The sequence below is a fragment of the Apodemus sylvaticus genome, chromosome 1 (assembly GCF_947179515.1).
Source record: "Apodemus sylvaticus chromosome 1, mApoSyl1.1, whole genome shotgun sequence".
NCBI classification, from domain to species: domain Eukaryota; kingdom Metazoa; phylum Chordata; class Mammalia; order Rodentia; family Muridae; genus Apodemus; species Apodemus sylvaticus.
The window spans coordinates 44,129,250-44,154,606 of record NC_067472.1 but is presented as its reverse complement, the minus strand read 5'-3'; the positions used below and the strand labels follow the sequence as shown (position 1 = coordinate 44,154,606).

General features: G+C 38.5%; 1 non-coding gene across 1 annotated transcript; it reads right to left on the bottom strand.

Moving 5' to 3' along the window:
* Positions 1-19,612: 19,612 nt before the first annotated feature.
* On the bottom strand, positions 19,613-19,687 carry Trnas-gga (transfer RNA serine (anticodon GGA)). The gene has a single exon. It is a non-coding gene; the product is annotated as a tRNA-Ser (tRNA).
* Between the last annotated feature and the right edge of the window lie 5,670 nt (positions 19,688-25,357).

The following is a 25,357-nucleotide window of genomic DNA, read 5'->3' as shown; positions in this document are numbered from 1 at the left end:
TATAGGAGAATACCAGAACAGGCAAGTGGGAAGGGTTGGATGGGGGAATAGGGGGAGGGAAGAGGGCTTATGGGACTTTCGGGGAGTGGGGAGCCAGAAAAGGGGAAATCATTTGAAATGTAAATAAAAATATATCGAATAAATAAAATAATAATAATAAGATTGAAGAAAATAATACAGGCATGGGAATTTTAAAGGAAAAAAATCCTAAAGATCAGAAAAATCAGTGATTAAGATAAACAGCAAATAGTGGGATGAGGGGACTTGTAGAGCCCACCCCCGGAAGAAAGACAGGGCATCAAGTAGAGGAATGAGGTTGCCATCCCACAGTCAAAACCTCTGACCCAGAATTGTCCCTGTCTAAAATAACTGCAGGGACAAAAATAGAGAAGACACTAAGGAAATGAGGTCCAGTGGAAGGCCCAAATTGGAATCCATCTCAAGGAAAGGCTCCAAGGCCTGACATAATTACTGACGCTACGGTGTACAGACAGACAGGAGCCTAACACAGCTGTCCTCCAAGAGGCCCAACAAGCACTTGACCAAGACAGACACAGATACTTACATATAACCTTTGGATTTAAGTCAGGAACCCCTGTGGTTGAATTAGGGAAAGGCTGGAAGAAGCTGAGGAGGGCAACCCTTTAGGGAAGACCAGCAGTCTCAACTTACTTGGACCCCTGAGATCTCTCTCGGACACTAAACCACCAACCAAGCATCAAACACCAGTTGATATGAGGCCCCTGACACATATACAGCAGAGGACTGCCTGGCCTGGCCTCAGTGAGAGAAGATGCTCCTAATCCTTGAGAGACTTGAGGCCCCAGGGGTTAGGAAGGCCTGAAGAGGGGATGGACATCTTCTTGGGGATGGGGGGAGGAGGAAAGGGATGAAGAACTGTGGGAAGGTAGACAGGGAAGGGAAAAGACTGGACTGTAAAAAAATAAAAGTAATAAAAACAAGATAAAGAGAAAAATTATATATATATATGTATACATAAATACCATAATCACTTCATAGTCTTGGAAGTGAAGCGAGCTTGTTAAGAAATTCAAAAAGGTTTATAAATTAATTTTATAAACTGAAGAAGGTTTATAAATTAAATCATTTGTTTGATAGCTCTCAGCTATTTTCAGCTCTTTGCTCCCATCTGCTACAGTTATATGATCAGCTACATGGCAATCAGAACCCCAACCACTGTATCTCTACCTTGAAACTGAGTTAAAGGAAATCCTGTTCACCTCAATCACTTCTTGTCAAGCGTTAGTTGCAGCTTGGCCTGGACATGCTGATGTCTGTGGTTCTTGTTGTCACTGAGAACCATGCAGAAGACACAGAGTCTGTGCTGCAGGCTGATGCCACACTGATGTCCCTGGGCCCTGCTGCCTCCAGGGGCCATATTGATGTGGATGACGTGTGTTGCCACCTGAGTCCATGGTAATGTCCAGGTGCTGTTGCCAAACACCACATCTAGGTTCATGGCCCTGGTGCAGCCAGGTCTGTGTTAATGTCTATGGATAGTGTTACCATCAAAGACCATTGGATGTCAGTGTGCCTGCTGCTTCTGTTGAGGTGAACAAGATGTCAGGCTCTGTTTCTGTTGAGGTGAGCAAGGTGTCAGGCTCTGTTTCTGTTGAGGTAAGCACTATGAGAACAGACTCTTGGGAGGCAGCTACACTGAGACAGCTCATTTTACTGGGGGATCAGTGGGGCTATTTTAGAGTATCAGGGTGAGTATACATCATTGCTGGGGTCTGGAATTCTGGAATGCCTCATTTGCATAAGGAAGAATTCCAGGTGCTTCTGGGCATAACCTTATAAGGGGAGAAGTTTTGACCTGGCTATCAGGTTACATAAACCCCTCCAGTGGGCAAAGGTGTAGGTGCAGGGCTATGTGTTCTGCAACATGCAGACCCTAGGTTGGTAAAGAGCGATCCTATTCCTGCTGATCCTAGGACAAGATTTGGACGCATTTTGATCCCACTTTTGGTATAGGCTACCCTCACCCCAACCCTAGCCCCACATCCATGGTCTGTACTGCAGCCTGAACCCATGTTGATGTCCATGGACTGTGCTGCTCCAAGGATCTTTTTCTGCTGACTGTGTATTTGTTTATCTGAAGACTATGAGGACCTGTGGACTATAGGAGTCCTATAATACTCTAAGTGGAACTTAATTATGGACCTGTTAGCAGGAATTTGAATCAATGCTGAGAGAAGGGTGGTTAATGAAGACAAGAATCTGCTTCTCAGGAGAACAAGAACTCTATTGGGAATTGGACTAGAGGACTTTGGAGTCACAATCTGGCAATGGTGGTGATGGTGATGATGATCTGACAATATTCTACTCATCTCCTAAAAGTCTTCGTGTAGCATTGAACTAACTTGTTTGGTAGAAAAAACTTGATGACAGCTTATCATCCACATTGTGGTATGGTTATTACTCTCTGCATTTATTGAGGTTTATAATGAGAATCTGTATTAAAAACCAGATCATAAAGATATCAGGGGGACATAGAAACAAGATTTCATACCTGACCAGGAAGATGTTTATAAGTTATACCCACCGGTAAAGGGAAAATAAGATTTCTACAGTGGAGTATCACTGGTAAGTACAGCACACTCTAGGGCAGGCCTAGGAATAGAGGGCCAACAGAAAATGAACTTGGTAGCTTTTGTTTCTTCTAGTTTTGTTGGCTTTTCTTTTCTTTTTGTTGTTTTGTTTCATCTTATTTATTTTTTATTTGTTTTTGTTTCGCAGGATTTTGAGGGAAGGAAGAGAGAACATAAAGTTGAATAGGTAGGAAGGTGGGAAGGATCTGAAAGGAGTTAGAAAAGGCTGAAAACATGGTCCACATGCATTATATTTTTAAAAGTAAAAGAAAAAATTTAAGAATTTTTTAGATGGAGTTAGGCAAGAAAAGGTGCTTAGCATAGCTAAACTTAACTAACAGATTGGATTCCAACAGGGTAGCTGTGGCTGTTACAGAAAGTGGTATCGATAAAGAGAAACCTGATCCTCGTGCATAAGAACAGTCTATAAAAACATGTGTGGGCAAGACCCTACCGATGTCAAAGCTGCAGCTTATAACAATTCAAATAAATTTTAAAGGAGAAAGTCTGAACTGAGAATGCAGTCCTTAGAGCATCCTTGCTAGAAAATGTGCACAGGGAAAGTGTTTCCCTAAAGTCAGCATCCGAGGACCTGAGAGACACAGCGGCTATGACAGGGATCCAGGCTACATATCACACTAACTACAGCTCCTGTGCCCATATGGAGCTGGCTTCACAGGCATGCAAGATGAAGGACTGTAGGTGGTCATGCAGGCTTGCACTAGAGTTCCCAAAGCCACTCAAGTCAAGCAGTGTGTGGCAGAGTTGAATGCCCATGCAAGGGAACCCTGAGAGCTTCTTCTTCACCATCTTTCATGAGATTAAGATTTAAAAAAAAAAAAAAAAGACAACCAAGGCTGCAGGTATCACTAGACTCAAATGCATTTGGAGAATATTCCAAGATCACTTGCATAGTTGCTGGGAGTCATCAATAGCTGGTTCCTGCAGTCTAGGCTTCCTTGCTGTGGGATTCTTTCATTAGAAGTGTACAAAACATGTCGGCGTGAGTAATGATGAGAGGAGAGCTAGATATGCAAGGGTGCAAGGGAGAAAGCTCAGGTAAGAAGACAGTCTTTAATAGCCTAACCTTAGGAATAAAGCACTATCACTTCTTTCCCCGCTGTTAGTTAGAAGCAAAGACTAAATCACACCTTACTCAAAGGTATGTTTGATACCCAAAACATGAGTATCAGGATATAGGAATTATCCGAGGCCATTATAGAGCCTTGCATAAACTTAAAACCACTTAGACATAAATTATAATTTTATTTATTATAAATGTATATGTGTATATTATATCATATTATACTTATATATTATATTTATAATCTAAAATACAAAATTTAGATATATACTATATATTCTTTTTTCATTATTATTACTTTAGTTAGCTCATGAAATAGTTTCATTATAGTATTTTTATACATATATTTTTTATTTTTTTAATATTTTTATTTTCTATATTCTTTGTTACATATATATTTTTCATATTTTCCCTCCTCATTATCCTTTCCAATTTTTCCTTCTTGCTGGTTTCATCCTAAATAATTCCTCTCACATTTTCATGTCATATATACATATGACAGATACTTGCCTATTCCTTTAGACCATATTTTTCCCACATAATCACCATTTTACTTTGATATCATTTCGTAAATGACTAGATTCTATATGTAAGAAAGAATGTATTTGTTTTTTGGACTGGCTTATTTCACTTATTTCCATGAAACCCAGATTACATTCCTACCAATGATAAGTAAATAGTTTCTTTATTTGCTTTCATTAGGTCCTAATATAGATATAGATAGATAGATAGATAGATAGATATACTTTCTCCCAATAACATGATTTATTAGCCTTTTTCAAGATGGAAACTTTATCTTTTTTTTTAATTACTCATTTGGGCTGATTGTAAACTCTCTTCAGCCAGGCAAATACTCATAAATCTATTGCTCAGGTTGTACTGACATTGGGTTGCATACTTATGCTGATTTTAGTGATTCTTACTATTGCATTGGAAGAAAATGCAATCCAAAGAGAGCAGGTGTTCCCCTGATCTTTATTAAATTGAGGATGAATATTTCAAGTGAACAGTTTCTAATAAAAAAAAGCCCACTCTAAGACCTGGTATGCTTCCCTTCAAGTTATTTCTGGGAGATGTCCTAGGAACCCTCTAAACAATACAAGCTATCTCCACTGATCTTGAAACTATGTAACTTAGATGAAGTGCCTGGGTCCTGTAGCTGGGCAGGTGGCACAGTGGCAATCAGCATTGGCTGTTCTTGCAGAGGACCTGGGCTTCATTCCTAGCACCCACTGGGAGGCTCACAACCTTCTGTAATTCAGTCCCAGAGGATATGTTGCTCTCTTCTGGCCTCTGTGGGCACTGCACACACATGACACAGGCAAAACACTCATACACAAAAGTTGGGAGAAAAAAGAGAGAGAGACTACCTGCCCACAAGGATGTTCTTAGGGAAAAAAAGAAACTATGTAACTCTGTTTCTATACATAGCCAACTATGTATGTATTAACTTGGATATTTGTTTCTTGCGTTTTAGGGGTTTTTTGTTGTTGTTTTGTGGGGAGGATATTTTACTTTGTGGTATATTAAAGATACTAATTCATGGTCAGATATGCATATCTGATAATGATTGTTTCTCCCATCTTCTTGGCTGCCTCTTCATTCAATTAACAGTTTCCTTTCATAAAGTCGCATGTGTTTATTGTTGATAGGATTTTCTGGATGACCAGAGTCCTATTGAGAAAGTGGTTATCTGTATCCTAAGATGTACTAATGATTCTGATAGAAATTTCAGACTTTTAGATCTAACAGTGAGATTTTTTTTATCCATTCAGAATATTTATTTGCATACACAGTGTAAAAGAAAGATGAAGTTTTATTCCCACAATACATTTCCCATTTTCCCAATATCATTTGCTAAAAACACTTTCTCTTCTCTGATCTATATTCTTGGCATCACTGACAAAAATTAGGTTTCATAGGGAACCCAGGCATAACTCTGACTCATTTATTCTATTCCATTGGTTGGTGTGTCTGTTTTGTGCCAATACCGTGCAGTGAACGGGGTGTGATTAAATATTTTATTAAGCAAATTATTATTTTAAATGTTTTCTTATACTGAGGATATTTAAAAGAATATTCATCAAGAATGCTAGTTCTAATTGACAGTTCATTTCATTGTAGCCACTGCACTTATCTTCATTAATATAGTTTAGTGTCATGTGCATTTAGTGCACTTGACATTAATTAAAATTATCATTATTAAAAAATCTGTAATTTAGAATATTTAAAAGATGAACACACTGTACTGTCCCATGTCCCTTACTTTCTTCCCACGGTAGAGGATGATTAATTAAAAGACCAGGATGCTGGGTGAGATCAAGAAAGAGGCTACAGAGAGAAGCTCATGAAAGACAAAACACTTGAGCAGCCCATAGCTGTTTGTGCTTGGTCACATATATCAGGGACACTAGCCACTCAATGCTGAAATTTTGTACTTCAATGTCTTCCAAAAGTCCATGTGTTGAAGGTTTGGTCCCAGTGCATGGTGCTTTTATGAGATAGTAAAATCGTAGTAGGTGGGGCCTTGTAGAGGAAAATTACAATAAAGGAGGGGTGTGCTTGAAGAGAATTTGGGGATAGTCTCTCCATCATACTTCTTTTTGATACCTAGAAGGCATAAAATAACTAAACTCAACTCCAAGTGGATCAAGGACCTCCACATAAAACCAGACACACTGAAACTAATAGAAAAGAAACTGGGGAAAACCATTGAGGACATGGGCACAGGGGAAAAGTTCCTGAACAGAACGCCAATAGCTTATGCTCTAAGATTAAGAATTGACAAATGGGACCTCATAAAATTACAAAGTTTCTGTAAGGCAAAGGACACTGTCAAAATGACAAAATGGCAACCAACAAATTGGGAAAAGATTTTCACCAACCCTACATCTGATAGAGGGCTAATATCCAATATATACAAAGAACTCAAGAAGTTAGACCACAGGGAACCAAATAACCCTATTAAAAAATTGGGTACAGATCTAAACAAAGAATTTTCACCTGAAGAAATTTGGATGGCCGAGAAGCACCTTAAGAAATGCTCAACATCATTAGTCATTAGGGAAATGCAAATCAAAACAACCCTGAGATTTCACCTCACACCAGTCAGAATGGCTAAGGTTAAAAACTTAGGAGACAGCAGGTGTTGGCGAGGATGTGGAGGAAGAGGAACACTCCTCCATTGCTGGTGGGGTTATAAGATGGCACAACCACTTTGGAAATTAGTCTGGCGGTTCCTCAGAAAACTGTGCATGACACTTCAGAGGACCCTGCTATACCTCTCCTGGGCATATACCCAAGGGATTCCTCGGCATGCAATAAAGACACATGCTCCATTATGTTCATAGCAGCCTTATTTATAATAGCCAGAAGCTAGAAAGAATCCAGATGTCCCTCAATGGAGGAATGGATACAGAAAATGTGGTATATTTATATAATGGAATACTACTCAGCAATTAAAAATAATGAATTCATGAAATTTTTAGACAAATGGTTGAATCTCCAAGACAAAATATTTTAAAGGTTAAAAATTAACAGTTTTTATTTATTTTTTCACAAATTACTACTAAGGTTTCCATGTTGTCCTCAGTTCTTTAGATTTACAATAGCCATGCATCCTTTTATCCAGGTGCCATCTCTAATTATAATGTATCCAAGTTATGTAATTTGTTAGTTACTAGACCTAAAATCTTGATAATTGTATTAAAGAGATCTAAGCTTTGAGTTTTACAAAACTTGAAATTATAGCTTACCTGAGGATTGTTAAAGAATGAAATATGATAATGTATGTGAGACTATTTTATAAACAATATCTTTAATGTATAGTTACCCTAGCATTGTCATAAATCATGCCAGAAATCATTTGTACCCCATTATCATAAACACCAAGAAATGTTGGTCATTATGGCTTTTAGTTGCAGGAAATATCTTCTAGAAATATATACAATGACCTGAGATTTGGAAATATTACTAACAGTCCAAAGGATAGAATAGCTCCATATGCTATATGTATAAAATAAATTACTTATTATAACCAGAATTTAATATCAAATTAATATTAAAAAAATAATCTTTAATATCCCATATTTGAACAAAGGAGCAAAAGAAAAAAATTGAACCAGCAGGCATGAAAGCCATTGGCGAACCTACAGTCAGCAGTGTTATATCCAAAAACAACTGTCTAGATTAAGGTTCACTATGATGTATCCCACACAGGAAAATTACTTCATACCAATTTCTTTTTTAAAATAGCATATAAATTTCTATCTATCAAAGTACTTACTTATTTTCATCACCTATGCCTCAGGGATCTCAAACTTATATTTAAAACTGAACTCAATCCTTCTCCAATGACCTTCGCAAAGTCCATCTGTGAGCCTCCCATATAGGATCATCTTAGATCTTTTTTCATCACCAGATCCAAATACCCATGTACCTGGTTCTTTGTGAAAATCCACAAGATAGATAAACCCTTATCCAGACTAACCGGAGGGCACAGATTTGTTTGAATTAATTTTATATCCAGCCACTTTGCAGAAATTGTTTATCAACTGTAGGAGTTCTCTGGTGGAGTTTTAGGGGTCACATAAGTATGCTATCCTATCATCTGCAAATAGAGATAGTTTTACTTCTTCCTTTCCAATTTGTATCCCTTTGACCTCCTTATGTTGTCTAATCGCTCTAGCAAGAACTTAGAGTAGAATATTGAACAGCTAGGAAGAGAGTGGACAGCCTTGTCTTGTCCCTGATTTTAGTGGGATTGTTTCAGGTTTCTCTCCATTTAGTTTGATTTTGATGTTGGCTACTGGTTCACTGTATGCTGCTTTTACTATGTTTAGGTGTGGGCCTTGAATTCCTGATCTTTCCAAGACTTGTAACATGAAGGGATGTTAAACTATGTCAAATGCATTTTCAGCATCTAATGAAATAACCATGTGTTTTTTTTTTCTTTGAGTTTGTTTATGTAGTAGTTTACAATGATGGATTTCCACATATTGAACCATTCCTGCATCCCTGGGATGAAGCCTGCTTGATCGTGGTAAATGATAATTTTGATGTGTTCTTGGATTCAGTTTGTGAGAATTTTATTGAGTATTTTTACATCAATATTCATAAGGAAAATTGGTCTTAAGTTCTCTTTCTTTGTTGGATCTTTGTGTGATTTTGATATCAGTGTAATTGTGATTCATAGAACATTACCCCATCCATGACTGGTATATGTGTGTGGTGTATGTGTGTATATGTGTGTGTATAGTGTGTGTGTATGTGTGTGTGCGCATATGGTGTGTGTCCCTACATTTCTATGAAGTTTCCACTCACTCTCCCTGAAAAAAACTCAATCACTATCTCTTTCATATTAAACTAGAACTTGGACCATCTCCAACTACGCACTCAGCCAACTTTTTCTGTTGTTATAGAAGAATACACAAGATTGGGTAATTTATAATGAGAATGTTATTTCAGTTCTATATTCAAATGATGGAAGGCACTTTAGCACATTATATGGGGTTTTTGTGTGTTTTGTTTTGTGCATCTTTCTATCCACCTAATCCATAGGACTTTCATGTAGATTATATATCTCATTACCTTTGCAATCCCAAGGTAATATTATTCCTCAAACAAATGTTGAAAATGAAAGAAAATTATCTACGTTGAGTGTTGTCATATCAGGGTCTGTGAATGCTGGGCAGAAGAATCTGAACTTGTTAGAGTAGTCATCGAGGAACTGAGTGGGTATTGTAGAGAATGCTAATTTCACAAGTCCCCCATGAGATGCACTCAGATACAGAAAAAGATATATGCTGATTAAAAGCATCAAGTGTATAGTCTAACCACTTGCGATTCCTAGGGAAATGAGGAAGGCTGAAGGGACACTGGAGAATCTCAGAACTGTGGCCCAAAGGTTCACACAGGATATTTGTTAACCAGATTTGCTGCTTCTCCATGGGAAGAGCACCAAAGAATTGTTGGACAAGAAGGAGACAGGGATGCATAGCCAGTATCTGTGGGAGATGAGGAGGGTGGGGAGAGGAAGAAAAGAAAGCTGCTGTGTTATTTATAGGCAGGCATGTCCACTCATGTGTGAGAGAAAACTTAATTTTTTCAATCATTTTTAACATTAAAATTTGACACTTCCAGCTTTCTACACAAGTCATTACCCCATGAAGAAAACAGAGTGTTTCCCCACCTAGAAGATAGGTGAACAGAAAAGGAAATGATAGATAGCCCTTCTGTCATTAGAATTATCACTGCCGGAAGTGTGAACAGCATAGCAACATCACTTCTACAATGACACGAGAGGAATGCTGGGAGCTTGCTGTGCATGGAGCAGCCACTAAGTACACATGACTCTTCACTGGGGGTGGGACGTGGTGGAGCTGACTAAGAAGGTAATTGTTAAATATTCTTTTACTTTGGTCAGTTTGAAGTTTAAAAGTCTCATGTGAGAAGTGACAATGTTCAGGACAGCCCTGTTACTCCTGTATAGCATTTGTATTCTGGCAGGACTAAACAGAACTGGAATAAGGCAGAGGCCTTCACGGGTAGACCAATGAGAGCTGTACTTTATTTTGCACCTTCTCTGTGCTGGACATTGTTTCTACGTGTTTAACACGATTATCTTAATCTTCATGACAACTCCATAGAGCTGCATTTTTTTTTATCTTCAGCTTTCACAGATGAGGAAAGATTACACGAGACTAGAGTTAATGAATGCCAGATATGAACACCAGCAATCTAACACTGCCTAGGAGGGACAGCCTATACACTGTAGCAGTATCCAAATGATCCAGGGACAAAGGAGAGGGAAGGCTAAGGTATATTGAAAAGAATTAATAGGATATGACAAAAGGAGAATGGACAAGCCTACAATCATATCATCACCAGGAACATTTTTCATTCCTTATTAGGCTCCCAGAAAGATTAAGGTGACATTATAGTCTATAGTCATGTCTAAAATAAAAATGTTTTTAGAACAAAGCTCCCTTAGATAACCAAGCCACTCTATTTTCAGAGTAGGAATAGATAACAATCTAATGGTAGCACAATAGATAAGACTATTACAGGTTGAAGAAAGAAAACATGGGCAGAGTGCTCCACAGAATCCACAGGCAAGTAATGAGCTCATTATGAGGCAGAACTTCAAGGCTTACAATAGCGAGTTTCCTCTGCATTTGTTATGCAGTGTTAGGGAATAAATCTCTAAATTTTAAAATAGAAAGGAACATAAGAAGTAATCTTGACCATTCTATTATTTTATAAATTAAAGAATAATATTTTAAGAGAATTTTGAGATGACTAGAGCACATTAGATAAATGTAGAGGGTCTCTGAGAATTTTTGAAAACTGTAATACTAGCATTGATATTTTCATCCTGCTCTACATTCTCTGTGTCGGAGCGCCAGGCTGAAGCTCTAATCAATGGAATGTTAAGATATCTGGAGCAGCTGAATGCATGGGAGGCAGAGGGAATGGATAAAACAAAGCTAGCAAAATGTTGGAAGCTGATGACAGCCACTATCTCAAACATTCACCCTCTACTTCACAACTCTGAAAAGTCCAGTACACTTTTAATTATACCCTGAACCAACACGAAGAGTTTACCAAACAGTGCATCCACCTATGTAAGTGCAGTTCACATCTTTCCTAACAAGAAAAACAGGAGTGCTAAGATATCATTTAGGACCAAAGAGTTTCGAACGTGATAAAACTGCACTTTGATGGGGTTTGAGGAAGCAGATGCTACTTGCCTGTTACAGACAGCAATCAGTATGCTCTTAAAGAATGAACTGTGTGTTTGCAGAAAGATGTGTTCAAGCCCTCATCTATAGTACCTGTGGCTGTGAGATCACTAGAAATAAGGTAGTGGCAGATTTAATCAAATAAAAATGATGTCATTAAGGATTCTGCTGGACCACACTCCAATTACTGGCACCCTCATGAGAAAAAGGTAAATTGAGACACTGCAGTGCAGATAAGCACACCACGTGAGGATGGGGGCAGAGAGATGCAGTCAGAAAGCTAGGATGCCAAGGATTTCAGAAACTACCAGAATTGAAAAAGAGTCAGGAATGGGCTTTTACTCCCCTAGAGTCTTTGACAGGAGTAAGGCTCTGTCACAAGCTACAGTTCAGACTTTCTACTCGCAATAAAACAATACATTCCATTGTATTAACCCAGACCTATATAGAATTTTTCCATCTATTACCCCTTTACATTGAGGAAATATTTACATGACCCAGAATATATATATATATATATGTGTGTGTGTGTGTGTGTGTGTGTGTGTGTGTGTGTGTGTATGTATCTGTGTATGTATGTGTATATATATATATATATGCATGTGTGAATATATATGTGTGTATATATGTGTGTGCACATGATATATTTGTATGTGACATATTTGCATGTGTATATGTATATGATATATTTGTATATGTATATGACGGATATGTACATATTCATACATATATGAGGTGGACAAATCAAATATTTACTAATAAACAAATTGATCTTGAGACAACTTTTTGTATGCAAATAATTTTACCATTTATTAAAGAAAAAATTAATTTGTATATTAATGAGATAAATGTTTATTTTAGATACCCAGAGGCAGGCTGGGAGCAAGCAGCATGCTCTGGTGAATCCAGCCCTGCAGAGCGGAGGATCCAGCCCTAAGACCTCTGGCAAGAGCCTTCAGACCTCTGCTTCAGAATCGGGAACAGCATGGGCCACTGCACCCCATCTCCCGGAAGCCCAAGGGGCCAGCAGTACACCCAGAGGCCGGCTGGGAGCTAGCAGCTTTCTCAGGTGAGTCAGGCCCTGCAGAGCAGAGGATCCAGCCCTGAAGCCTCTGGTAGGAGCCTTCAGGCCTCTGCTTCGGGATTGGGAACAGCCTGGGCCACTGCACCCAGTCTCCAGGCAGTGTAGGAGGTCAGCTGGGCACCCGGAGACCAGCTGCGAAGAGTAAGCTTGCACTGGTGAGTCCAGCATTCACAACAAGACCAACTAACACCAGTGAGAACTAGATGGCAAAAGGCAAACATAGGAACGTTACTAACAGAAATCAAGGCAATATGGCAGCATCTAAACCCAATTCTCCATTAGCAGCTTGTCCTGGATACCCCAACACTCCAGAAAAACAAGATTTGGATTTAAAATCACTGGTAATGATGCTGTTACAGGATCACATGAAGAACATAAATAAATCTCTTAAAGAAATTCAGGAGAAAATGAATCAAAAGTTAGAAGCCCTTACAAGGGAAACACAAAAATCATTGAAAGAAATTCAGGAGAATTCAGAAGTCAATAAGGGGGAAACACAAAAATAACTTAAAGAAATACAGGAGAACTTTGGTCAACAGGCTGAGGTTATGAAAGAGGAAACACAAAAATCTCTTAAAGAATTACAGGAAAACAAAAACAAGCAAGTGAAGGAGCTAAGCAAAACCATCCCGGATCTAAAATCAGAAGTAGAAACAACTAAGAAATCTCAAAGGGAGACAACTTTGGAGATAGAAAAGCTTGGGAAGAAATCAGGGGCCATAGATGCAAATATCAACAACAGAATACAAGAGATAGAAGAAAGAATCTCAGATGCCGAAGATACCATAGAAACCACGGACTCAACAGTTAAAGAAAATGCAAAATGCAAAATGCTTGTAACCCAAAACATCCAGGAAATCCAGGACACAATGAGAAGATCAAACCTGAGAATTATAGGCATAGATGAGAGTGAAGATTTACAACTTAAAGGGCCAGCAAATATCTTCAAAAATTATGGAAGAAAGCTTCCCTAACCTAAAGAGAAAGATGCCCATGAATATACAAGAAGCCTACAGAACTCCAAACACACTGGACCAGAACAGAAATAATTCCCGTCACATCATAATCAAAACCCAAATATACTAAACAAAGAAAGAATATTAAAGACAGTGAGAGAAAAAGGCCAAGTAACATATAAAGGAAGACCTATCAGAATCACATCAGATTTCTCACCAGAGACTAAGAAAGCTAGAAGATCCTGGGCAGATCTCATGCAGACTCTAAGAGAACACAAATGCTAGCCAAAACTACTATACCCAGCAACATTCTCAATCACCATAGATGGAGAAACTAAGATATTCCATGACAAAACCAAGTTTACCCAATATCTTTCCACAAACCCAGCCCTACAAAGGATAATAGGAGGAAAACACCAATACAAAGAGAGAAATTTCACCCTGGAAAAAGCAAGATAGTAACCTTCTTTCATCAAACCCAAAAGAAGATAACCAATCAAATTTAAAAAATAACATCAAAAATGGCAGGAAGTAATAATCACTATTCCTTAATATCTCTTAACATCAATGGGTTTAATGCCCCAAATAAAAATACATAGATTAAAAGACTGGATACTTAAACAGGACCCTACATTTTCCTGCATACAGGAAACACAACTCAGTGTCAAAGACAAACACTACCTTAGAATAAAAGGCTGGAAGACAATTTTACAAGTAAATGGTCTCAGGAAACAAGCTGGAGTAGCCATTCTAATATCAGATAAAATTGACTTTCAACCCAAAATCATCAAAAGAGACTCTGAGGGACACTTCTTGCTGGTCAAAGGAAAAATACACCAAGAAGAACTCTCAATCCTGAACATCTATGTTCCAAATGCAAGGGCACCCTCATTCATAAAAGAAACTTTACTAAAGCTCAAAGCACACATTTCACCTAACACAATAATTATGGGTGACTTCAACACTGCACTTTCCTCAATGGACCGATCAGGAAAACAGAAACTAAACAGGGACACAATGAAACTAATTGAAGCTTTGGACCAATTAGATTTAACAGATATATATAGAACATTCTATCCTAAAGCAAAAGAATATACCTTTTTCTCAGCACCTCATGGTACCTTCTCCAAAATCGACCATATAGTTGGTCACAAGAGAGACCTCAACAAATATAAGAAGATCGAACTAATCCCATGCCTCCTATCAGATCACTATGGAGTAAAAGTGGTCTTCAATAGCAACAAAAACAACAGAAAACACACATACACGTGGAAACAGAACAATATTCTACTCAATGATACCTTGGTCAAGGAAGAAATAAAGAAAGAAATTAAAGACTTTTTAGAACACAATGAAAATGAAAACACAACATACCCAAATCTAAGGGACACAATGAAAGCAGTGCTAAGAGGAAAACTCATAGCCCTGAGTGCCTCCAAAAAGAAAATGGAGAGAGCATACATTACCAGCTTAATGACACACCTGAAAGCCCTGGAACAAAAAGAAGCTATTTCACCCAGGAGGAGTAGAAGGCAGGAAATCATCAAATCAGGGCTGAAATCAATCAAGTAGAAACAAAGAGAACCACACAAAGAATCAACAAAACCAGGAGCTGGTTCTTTGAGAAAATCAACAAGATAGATAAACCATTAGCCAGACTGACCAAAGGGCACAGAGAAAGTATCCAAATTAACAAACTTAGAAATTAAAAGGGAGATATAACAACGGACACTGAGGAAATCCAAAAAGTCATCAGATCCTACTACAAGAGACTGTACTCAACACAACTGGAGAATCTGGAGGAAATGGACAATTTCCTTGACAGATACCAAATACCAAAATTAAATCAGGACCAGCTAGACCATCTAAACAGTCCCATAATGCCTAAAGAAATAAAACGAGTCATAGAAAGTCTTCCAACCAAAAAAAGCACAGGACCAGATGGTTTCAGTGCAGAATTCTATCAGACCTTCAAAGAAGAGTTAACACCAATACTCTTCAAACTATTACACAAAATAGACACAGAAGGAACACTACCCAATTCCTTCTACGAAGCCACAATTATGCTGATACCAAAACCACACAAAGATCCAACAAAGAAAGAGAACTTCAGACCAATTTCCCTTATGAACATCGATGCAAAAATACTCAATAAAATTCTTGCCAACCGAATCCAAGAACACATCAAAACGATCATCCACCATGATCAAGTAGGCTTTATCCCGGGAATGCAGGGTTGGTTCAATATACGGAAATCCATCAATGCAATCCACTACATAAACAAACTCAAAGAACAAAACCACATGGTCATTTCATTGGATGCTGAAAAACCATTTGACAAAATTCAGCATCCTTTCATGCTTAAAGTCTTGAAGAGAACAGGAATTCAAGGCCCATACCTAAACATAGTAAAAGCAATATACAGCCAACCACTAGCCAGCATCAAACTAAATGGAGAGAAACTTGAAGCAATCCCACTGAAATCAGGGACCAGACAAGGCTGCCCCCTTTCTCCTTATCTTTTCAATATTGTACTTGAGGTACTAGCTCGGGCAATTCGACAACATAAGGAGGTCAAAGGGATACAAATTGGAAAGGAAGAAGTCAAACTATCATTATTTGCAGACGACATGATAGTCTACCTAAGTGACCCAAAAACTCCACTAGAGAGCTCCTACAGCTGATAAACAACTTCAGCAAAGTGGCAGGTTATAAAATCAACACAAGCAAATCAGTGGCCTTACTATACTCAAAGGATAAGCAGGCTGAGAAAGAAATTAAGGAAATGACCCCCTTCACAATAGCCACAAACAGTATAAAGTATCTTGGGGTGACTCTTACCAAACATGTGAAAGATCTGTATGACAAGAACTTCAAGACTCTGAAGAAGGAAATGGAAGAAGACCTCAAAAAATGGGAAAACCTCCCATGCTCATGGATCGGTAGAATCAATATAGTTAAAATGGCCATTTTGCCAAAAGCAATCTACAGATTCAATGCAATACCCATCAAAATCCCAACTCAATTCTTCACAGAGTTAGAAAGAGCAATTATCAAATTCATCTGGAACAACAAAAAACCCAGGATAGCTAAAACTATTCTCAGCAACAAAAGAAAATCTGGGGGAATCAGTATCCCTGACCTCAAGCAATACTACAGAGCAATAGTGTTAAAAACTGCATGGTATTGGTACAGTGACAGGCAGGAGGATCAATGGAACAGGATTGAAGATCCAGAAATGAACCCACACACCTATGGCCACTTGATCCTCAACAAAGAGGCTGAAAACATCCAATGGAAAAAAGATAGCCTTTTCAACAAATGGTGCTGGTTCAACTGGAGGTCAGCATGCAGAAGAATGCGAATTGATCCATCCTTGTCTCCTTGTACTAAGCTCAAATCCAAATGGATCAAGGACCTCCACATAAAGCCAGACACTCTGAAGCTAATAGAAAAGAAACTGGGGAAGACCCTTGAGGACATCGGTACAGGGAGAAAGTTTCTGAACAGAACACCAATAGCGTATGCTCTAAGAGCAAGTATTGACAAATGGGACCTCATAAAATTACAAAGTTTCTGTAAGGCAAAGGACACCATCAAGAGGACAAATCGGCAACCAACAAATTGGGAAAAGATCTTCACCAATCCTACATCAGATAGAGGGCTAATATTCAATATATATAAAGAACTCAAGAAGTTAGACTCCAGAAAACTGAACAACCCTATTAAAAAATGGGGTACAGAGTTAAACAAAGAACTCTCACCTGAAGAACTTCAGATGGCGGAGAAGCATCTTAAACAATGCTCAACTTCATTAGTCATTAGGGAAATGCAAATCAAAACAACCCTAAGATTTCATCTTACACCAGTCAGAATGGCTACGATTAAAAATTCAGGAGACAGCAGGTGTTGGAGAGGGTATGGAGAAAGAGGAACACTCCTCCACTGCTGGTGGGGTTGCAAATTGGTACAACCACTCTGGAAATCAGTCTGGCGGTTCCTCCGAAAACTGGGCACCTCACTTCCAAAAGATCCCGCTATACCACTCCTGGGCATATACCCAGAGGATTCCCCACCATGTAATAAGGATACATGCTCTACTATGTTCATAGCAGCCCTATTTTAATTGCCAGAAGCTGGAAAGAACCCAGGTATCCCTCAACAGAAGAGTGGATGCAAAAAATGTGGTATATCTACACAATGGAGTACTATTCAGCCATTAGAAACAACGAATTCATGAAATTCTTAGGCAAATGGATGGAGCTAGAGAACATCATACTAAGTGAGGTAACCCAGACTCAAAAGGTGAATCATGGTATGCACTCACTAATAAGTGGTTATTAACCTAGAAAACTGGAATACCCAAAACATAATCCACACATCAAATGAGATACAAGAAGAAAGGAGGAGCGGTCCCTGGTTCTGGAAAGACTCAGTGAAACAGTATTCGGCAAAACCAGAACGGGGAACTGGGAAGGGGTGGGAGGGAGGACAGGGGAAGAGAAGGGGGCTTACGGGACTTTCGGGGAGTGGCGGGGGGGGCTAGAAAAGGGGAAATCATTTGAAATGTAAATAAATTATATCGAATAAAAAAATTAAAAAAAAAAATTCTTGCCAACCGAATCCAAGAAAACATCAAAACGATCATCCACCATGATCAAGTAGGCTTCATCAGAAGGATGCAGGGATGGTTCAATATAAGGAAATCCATCAATGCAATCCACTACATAAATAAACTCAAAGTAAAAAACCATATGATCATTTCATTAGATGCTAAAAAAGCATTTGACAAAATCTGGCATCCTTTCATGCTAAAAGTCTTGGAAAGAACAGGAATTCAAGGCCCATACCTAAACATCGTTAAAGCAATATACAGCAAACCGGTTGCCAACATCAAACTAAATGGAGAGAAACTTGAAGCAATCCCACTAAAATCAGGGACTAGACAAGGCTGTCCTCTCTCTCCATATCTTTTCAATATATTACTTGAAGTTCTAGCTAGAGCAATTAGACAACATAAGGAGGTCAAGGGGATACAAATTGGTAAGGAAGAAGTCAAATTATCACTATTTGCAGATGACATGATAGTATACTTAAGTGACCTGAAAACCTCCACCAGAGAACTCCTACAGCTGATAAACAACTTCAGCAAAGTGGCTGGTTATAAAATCAACTCAAGCAAATCAGTTGCCTTCCTATACTCAAAGGATAAGCAGGCTGAGAAAGAAGTTAGGGAAATGACACCCTTCACAATAGCCACAAACAATATAAAGTATCTTGGTGTGACTCTAATCAAACAAGTGAAAGATCTATACAATAAGAACTTCAGGTCTCTGAAGAAGGAAATCGAAGAAGACCTCAGAAAATGGAAAAATCTTCCATGTTCATGATTTGGCAAGATTAATATAGTTAAAATGGCAATCTTGCCAAAAGCAATCTACAGATTCAATGCAATCCCCATCAAAATCCCAACTCAGTTCTTCACAGAGTTAGAAAAAGCAATTCTCAAATTCATCTGGAATAACAAAAAACCCAGGATAGATAAAACTATTCTCAACAGTAAAAGAACTTCTGGGGCAATCAGTATCCCTGACTTCAAGCAATACTACAGAGCAATAGTGTTTTTTTTGTTTGTTTGTTTTTTTGTTTTGTTTTGTTTTGTTTTTTAATCATTAATGTCATTTTATTTTTCAATAAAGACAATTGACAAACATATGTACTTCCTCATATGACATTACACAGGACAAGCATTACCCTTCTTTGATAATTTTTGGCTTTCCTTCTCATTGATGGGTTTGTAAAATGGATTATTCACTCCTCTGATGACCAACATGCTGCCAATTTTTGGCAAAGTATTTGCTATATCAAAGTGTTAAGTAACAGAAACATGGCAAAAGAAATCACACATTACCTACCTCCAATCAGTTGATCCAGTAATAGAGGAGAAAAAAGTGGGATGCAGAGAGTCAGGCGACAAATGACCCACTGTGACCGACCGACAGGGAAGGTAAAGACCTTGTTCGCCGGCTTGCGGAATTCCTCGGTAGCTGTAGGAGGAACATAACTTTCCCCTGGTTCACGAACTTGTCCAGTAATCGGGCAGTTAATAGCCGAGGTAAAGGTCAGCTATGTGTCGTCCCTGGGTGGGACTCGAACCACCAACCTTTCGGTTTCCAGCCAAACGCGCTAACCGATTGTGCCACAGAGACGGTCAGACCAATAGTGTTAAAAACTGCATGGCATTGGCACAGTGACAGGCAAGTGGACCAATGGAATAGAATTGAAGACCCAGAAATGAACCCACACACCTATGGTCACTTGATCTTCAACAAAGGAGCTGAAAACATCCAGTGGGAAAAAAATAGCCTTTTCAACAAATGGTGCTGGTTCAATTGGAGTTCAGCATGCAGAAGAATGCGAGTTGATCCATTCTTATCTCCTTGTACTAAACTCAACTCCAAGTGGATCAAGGACCTCCACATAAAGCCAGACACACTGAAACTAATAGAAAAGAAACTAGGGAAAACCCTTGAGGACATGGGCACAGGGGAAAAGTTCCTGAACAGAACACCAATAGCTTATGCGCTAAGATCAAAAATTAACAAATGGGACCTCATAAAATTACAAAGTTTCTGTAAGGCAAAGAACACTGTCAAAAGGACAAATCGGCAACCAACAAATTGGGAAAAGATTTTCACCAACCCTACATCTGATAGAGGGCTAATATCCAATATATACAAAGAACTCAAAAAGTTAGACCCCAGGGAACCAAATAACCCTATTAAAAAATGAGGTACAGATCTAAACAAAGAATTTTCACCTGAAGAAATTCAGATGGCCAAGAAGCACCTTAAGAAATGCTAAACATCATTAGTCATTAGGGAAATGCAAATAAAAACAACTGAGATTTCACTTCACACCAGTCAGAATGGCTAAGACTAAAAACTCAGGAGACAGCAGGTGTTGGCAAGGATGTGGAGAAAGAGGAACACTCCTCCACTGCTGGTGGGGTTATTAGATGGTACAACCACTTTGGAAATCAGTCTGGCGGTTCCTCAGAAAACTGGACATGAGACTTCCAGAGGACCCTGCTATACCTCTCCTGGGCATATACCCAGAAAATTCCCCGGCATGCAATAAAGACACATGCTCCATTATGTTCATAGCAGCCTTATTTATAATAGCCAGAAGCTGGAAAGAACACAGATGTCCCTCAGTGGAGGAATGGATACAGAAAATCTGGTATATTTACACAATGGAATACTACTCAGCAATTAAAAACAATGAATTCACGAAATTTTAGGCAAATGGTTTGATCTGGAAAACATCATCCTAAGTGAGGCAACCCAATCACAAAAGAATACATATGGAATGCAATCTCTGATAAGTGGATATTAATTAGCCCAGAAGCTCTGAATACCCAAGGCACAATTAGCCTAACAAATGACTCCCATGAAGAAGTAAGGAGAGGGTCCTGATTCTGGAAAGGCTTGATCTAGCATTGGAGGAGAGTATCAGGACAGAAAAAGGAGAGAGGTGATTGGAGAATAAGTGGAGAGAAGAAGGTTTATGGGACATATGGGGAGGAGGGAACTTTGAAAGGGGAAATCATTTAGAATGTAAACAAAGAATATAGAAAATAAAAATATATAATTAAAAATGTTTATTTTATTTTTCTTATTTGATTCTTTTAAATTTATTTATTTATTTATTTACTTATTTATTTACATCCAAATTCTACCCCCTTCCAGTTCCTGCTCACAGAATTGCTTCCCTCTCCCCCCTCCCCTTTGCCTCTGTGAGGGTAGGAACCTCCTGGGAATCCCTCAACTCTGACACATCAAGTCTCTGCAGGATTAGGTGCCTCCTCTCCCACTGAGGCAGAACAAGGCAGCTTTCTGCTACATATATATCAGGTTCATTGGTCCAGGCGGCAAATGATTTTTGGTTGGTGGTTCAGTCTCTGAGAGCGTCTAGGGGTACAGATTAGTTGACACTGTTGTTCTTCCTCTAGGTTTCCTATCCGCTCAGAGTCTTCAGTCCTTCCCCCAACTCTTCCATAAGAGTCCCCAACCTCTGTCCAATGTTTGGCTATGGATGTCTGCATCTGTTCTTTTCAGCTGCAAGGCAGAGCCTCTCAGAGGACAGTTATGTTAGGTTCCTGTCTGTAAGCACAGGGTCAAGAATTGGTGCTTGCTTATGGGATGGGTCTCAAGTTGGAACAGTTATTGGTTGGCCATTCCTTCAAATTCTGCTCCCTTTGTCCTTGCATTCCTTTTAGACAAGATGATTTGGGGGACAAAAGTTTTGTGGGTGCATTGATGTCCTTATACCTCCACTGAGGGTCCTGCCTGGCTATAGGAAGTGGTTTCTTTAGGTTCAATGTCCCCACTTTTAGGCATCTCAGCTAGGGCAACCCGCATTGACACCTGGAAGCCTCCCTGAGCCCAGGTCTCTGGGACTTCCTAGAGATTCCCCCAACCCCACCCTACCCCAGCAGCTGCAGTTTTCCATTCATTCTCCTAGCCCTTCCCACAAGTGATCCTGCCTCCTATTATCCTCCCCCTCCCCCTTCTCCTCTCCTCTCCCATTCATATCCCTCCCTCCTCCTGCTTACCATGACTATTTTGTTCACCCTTCAAAGTAGGATTCAAGCATCCTCACTTCGGCCTTCCCACTTGATTAACTTCTTTGAGTCTCTGGGTTGTATCATAAATATCGTGTACTTTATGGACAATATCCACTTACCAGTGAGTCCATATCATGTGTGTCCTTTTAGATCTGAGCATTGCCTCACTTAGGACGATATTTTCTAGTTCCATCCATTTGCCTGAAAAATTCATGATGTCCTTGTTTTTAATAGCTAACTAGTATTCCATTGTGTAAATGAAACTCATTTTCTGTATCCATTCTTCAATTGAGAGGCATCTGAGTTGGTTCAGGGTTCTGGCTATTATGAATAAAGCTGCTATGAACATAGTTGATCAAGTGTCTTTGTGGTATGGGGGAGCATCTTTTGGGTATATACCAAGGAGTGGTATGCTGTACCTTGATGTAGAACTATCCCCAGTTTTCTGCCAAATTGATACAATGGTTGTACCAGTTTTTACTTATACCAATTTGTACTCCCACCAGCAATAAAGACGTATTACCTTTGCTCCACAACCTAGTCAGCATGTGCCAACTCTTGAGCTTTTGATCCTAGCCATTCTCACAGAACCTCAGTTGCTTTGATTTGCACTTCCCTGATGACTAAAGACTTTGAACATTTCTTAAAGTGTTTCTTGGCAAATCAAGATTCCTCTGTTGAGAATTCTCTGTACCCCATTTTTAATTAGATTATTATTAGCTCTCTGTTGGATCTAGGGTTAGTGAAGATCTTTTACTCATCAGTAGGCAGCCAATTTGCCCTATTAACAATGTCCTTTGCCTTATAGAAGCTTTGCGGTTTCATGAGGTCTCATTTATCATTGTTGATTTTAGAGCCTGAACTATTGGTGTTCTGTTCAAGAAATTGTCTCCTGCACCAATGTGTTCAAAACTATTTCCAATTTTCTCTTCTATTAGCTTTAGTATATTGGGTTCTATGTTGAGATCCTTGATTCATTTGGACTTGAGTTTTGTGCAGAGTGATAAATATGGGTTTGTTTGCATTTTCTACATTCAGACATTCAGCTAGACCGGTACCATTTATTGACAATGCTGTCTTTCACCATTGTATGGTTTTGATCTTCTTTATCAAAAATCAAGTGTCCATAGGTGGGTGGATTGATTTTTTGGTCTGTTATTTGATTCCATTGACCAACTGGTCTGTATCTGTACCATGCAGTTTTTATCACTATTGCTTTGTAGTACAGGGATGGTGATTCCTCTAGAGGTTCTTTTGTTGTTCAGGGTTGCTTTGACTAACCTGGGTTTTTTGGGTTTCCATATGAAATTGAAAATTCCTCTTTCAAGATCTGTAAAACTTTGTGTTGGAATTTTAGTGGGGATTATATTAAATCTGTATATTTCTTTTGGCAGGATGCCAATTTTCACTATGTTAATCCTACAAATCCATGAGCATGGGAGATCTTTCCATTTTCTGATGTCTTCTTATATTTCTTTCTTCAGGGACTTGAAATTTTTACCATATAGATCTTTTACTTGTTTGGTTAGAATTACACCAAGATATTTTATGTTATTTGTGACTATTGTGAAGGTTGTTATTTCCCTAATTTCTTTCTCAGCCCATTTATCGTTTGTATAAAGGAGAACTATCGGTTAAATCCATTTGTTTCATAGCACCTGGTTGCTTCCTTTATTCTTTGTTTAGTTTCTATTTCAATGACCTGGCCATTGATGAGAGGGTATTGAAGTCTTTCACTATTTTTCCCTGGGGTTCAATGTGTGATCTGAGCTTTATTAATGTTTCTTTCACAAAAGTGGGTGCCCTTACATTTGGAGCATAGATATTCAGAATTGAGATATCATCTTGGTTGATTTTTCTTTTATTAAGGAAATAAATAATAAATATAAAGTTTCCTTCCCCATCTAGTTTGATTACCTTTGGTTGAAAGTCTATATTATTGGTAGCCATATTAGAATCATTACTCTAGCTTGTATCTTGGGTCCATTTGCTTAGAAAACTGTTTTCCAGGCCTTCATTCTGAGATAGTATTTATCTTTGTTTCTGAGGTGTGTTCTTATATGCAAAAGAACAAATCTGTTTTCACATCCAGTCTCTTAGCCTGTGTCTTTTTATTGGTGAATTGAGTCCATTGATGTTGAGAGATATTAGTGACAAATGATTATTAGGTCATCTTATTTTGATGTTGTACTGTGTATGTGAATCTCTTCTTTTGGATTTACTGTGAGATGATTAATTTCTTGTGTTTTCTTACATGTAGCTACCTTCCTTGTGTTGAAGTTTTCCTTCTAGTATACTCTATTGGGCTGAATTATTAGAAAGATATTGCTTAAATTTGGTTTTGTAATGGAATATCTTGGTATCTCCATACAGTGATTTATAATTTTGCTGGGTATAGTCTGGGCTGGCATCTGTGCCATTATATCACTTTTCCCCTTGGTGTTAGTATTCTTTGTTCTGTGCATTTAATGTTTTTATTATTATGTGATGGGAGAATTTTATTTTCTGGTCCAATCTATTTGGTGTCCCAACATTTCTTGTATATTTATAGCCACCTCTTTTTTTTTACATTAGGGAAGTTTTCTTCTATGGTCTTATTGAAGATGATTTATGGCTCTCTGAACTGGGAATCTTTACCCTCCTCTACTCCTATTACTGTTAGGTTTAGTCTTTACATAGTGTCCCAAATTTCCTGAATGTTTTGAGTTGGGAACTTTTTACATTTGGTGCTTTCTTTGACTGATTATCAATTTCTTCTATGGTATCGTCTACATGTGAGATTCTCTCTTCAATCTCTTGTATTCTGTTGGTGATGCTGGCATCTGTAGTTCATGTTCTCTTTCCTAGGTTTTTCACATCCAGTGTTTCTTCAATTTTTGTTTTCTTTATTGGTTCTATTTCCATTTTTAGGTCTTGGACCATTTTATTCATTTCCTTCATATGTTTGATTGCATTCTCACGTATTTAAGAGACTTACTTGTTTTCTCTTTAAGGACTTCTACCTATGTGACTGTGTTTTCCTGTATTCTTAATGGAAATTATTTATATGCTCTTTAAAGATCTCTATTATCTTCATGAGATGGGATTAAAGGTCACAGTCTTATTCTTCAAGTGTGTTAGTATGTCCAGAGCTTGCTGTAATAGGAAACTGGGGTCTGATGGTGCCATATTGCACTGACTTCTGTTGATTATGTTCTTAGGCTTGGCTTTTGCCATCTACTTATCTCTGGTGTTGGTTGGCCTGGGTGTC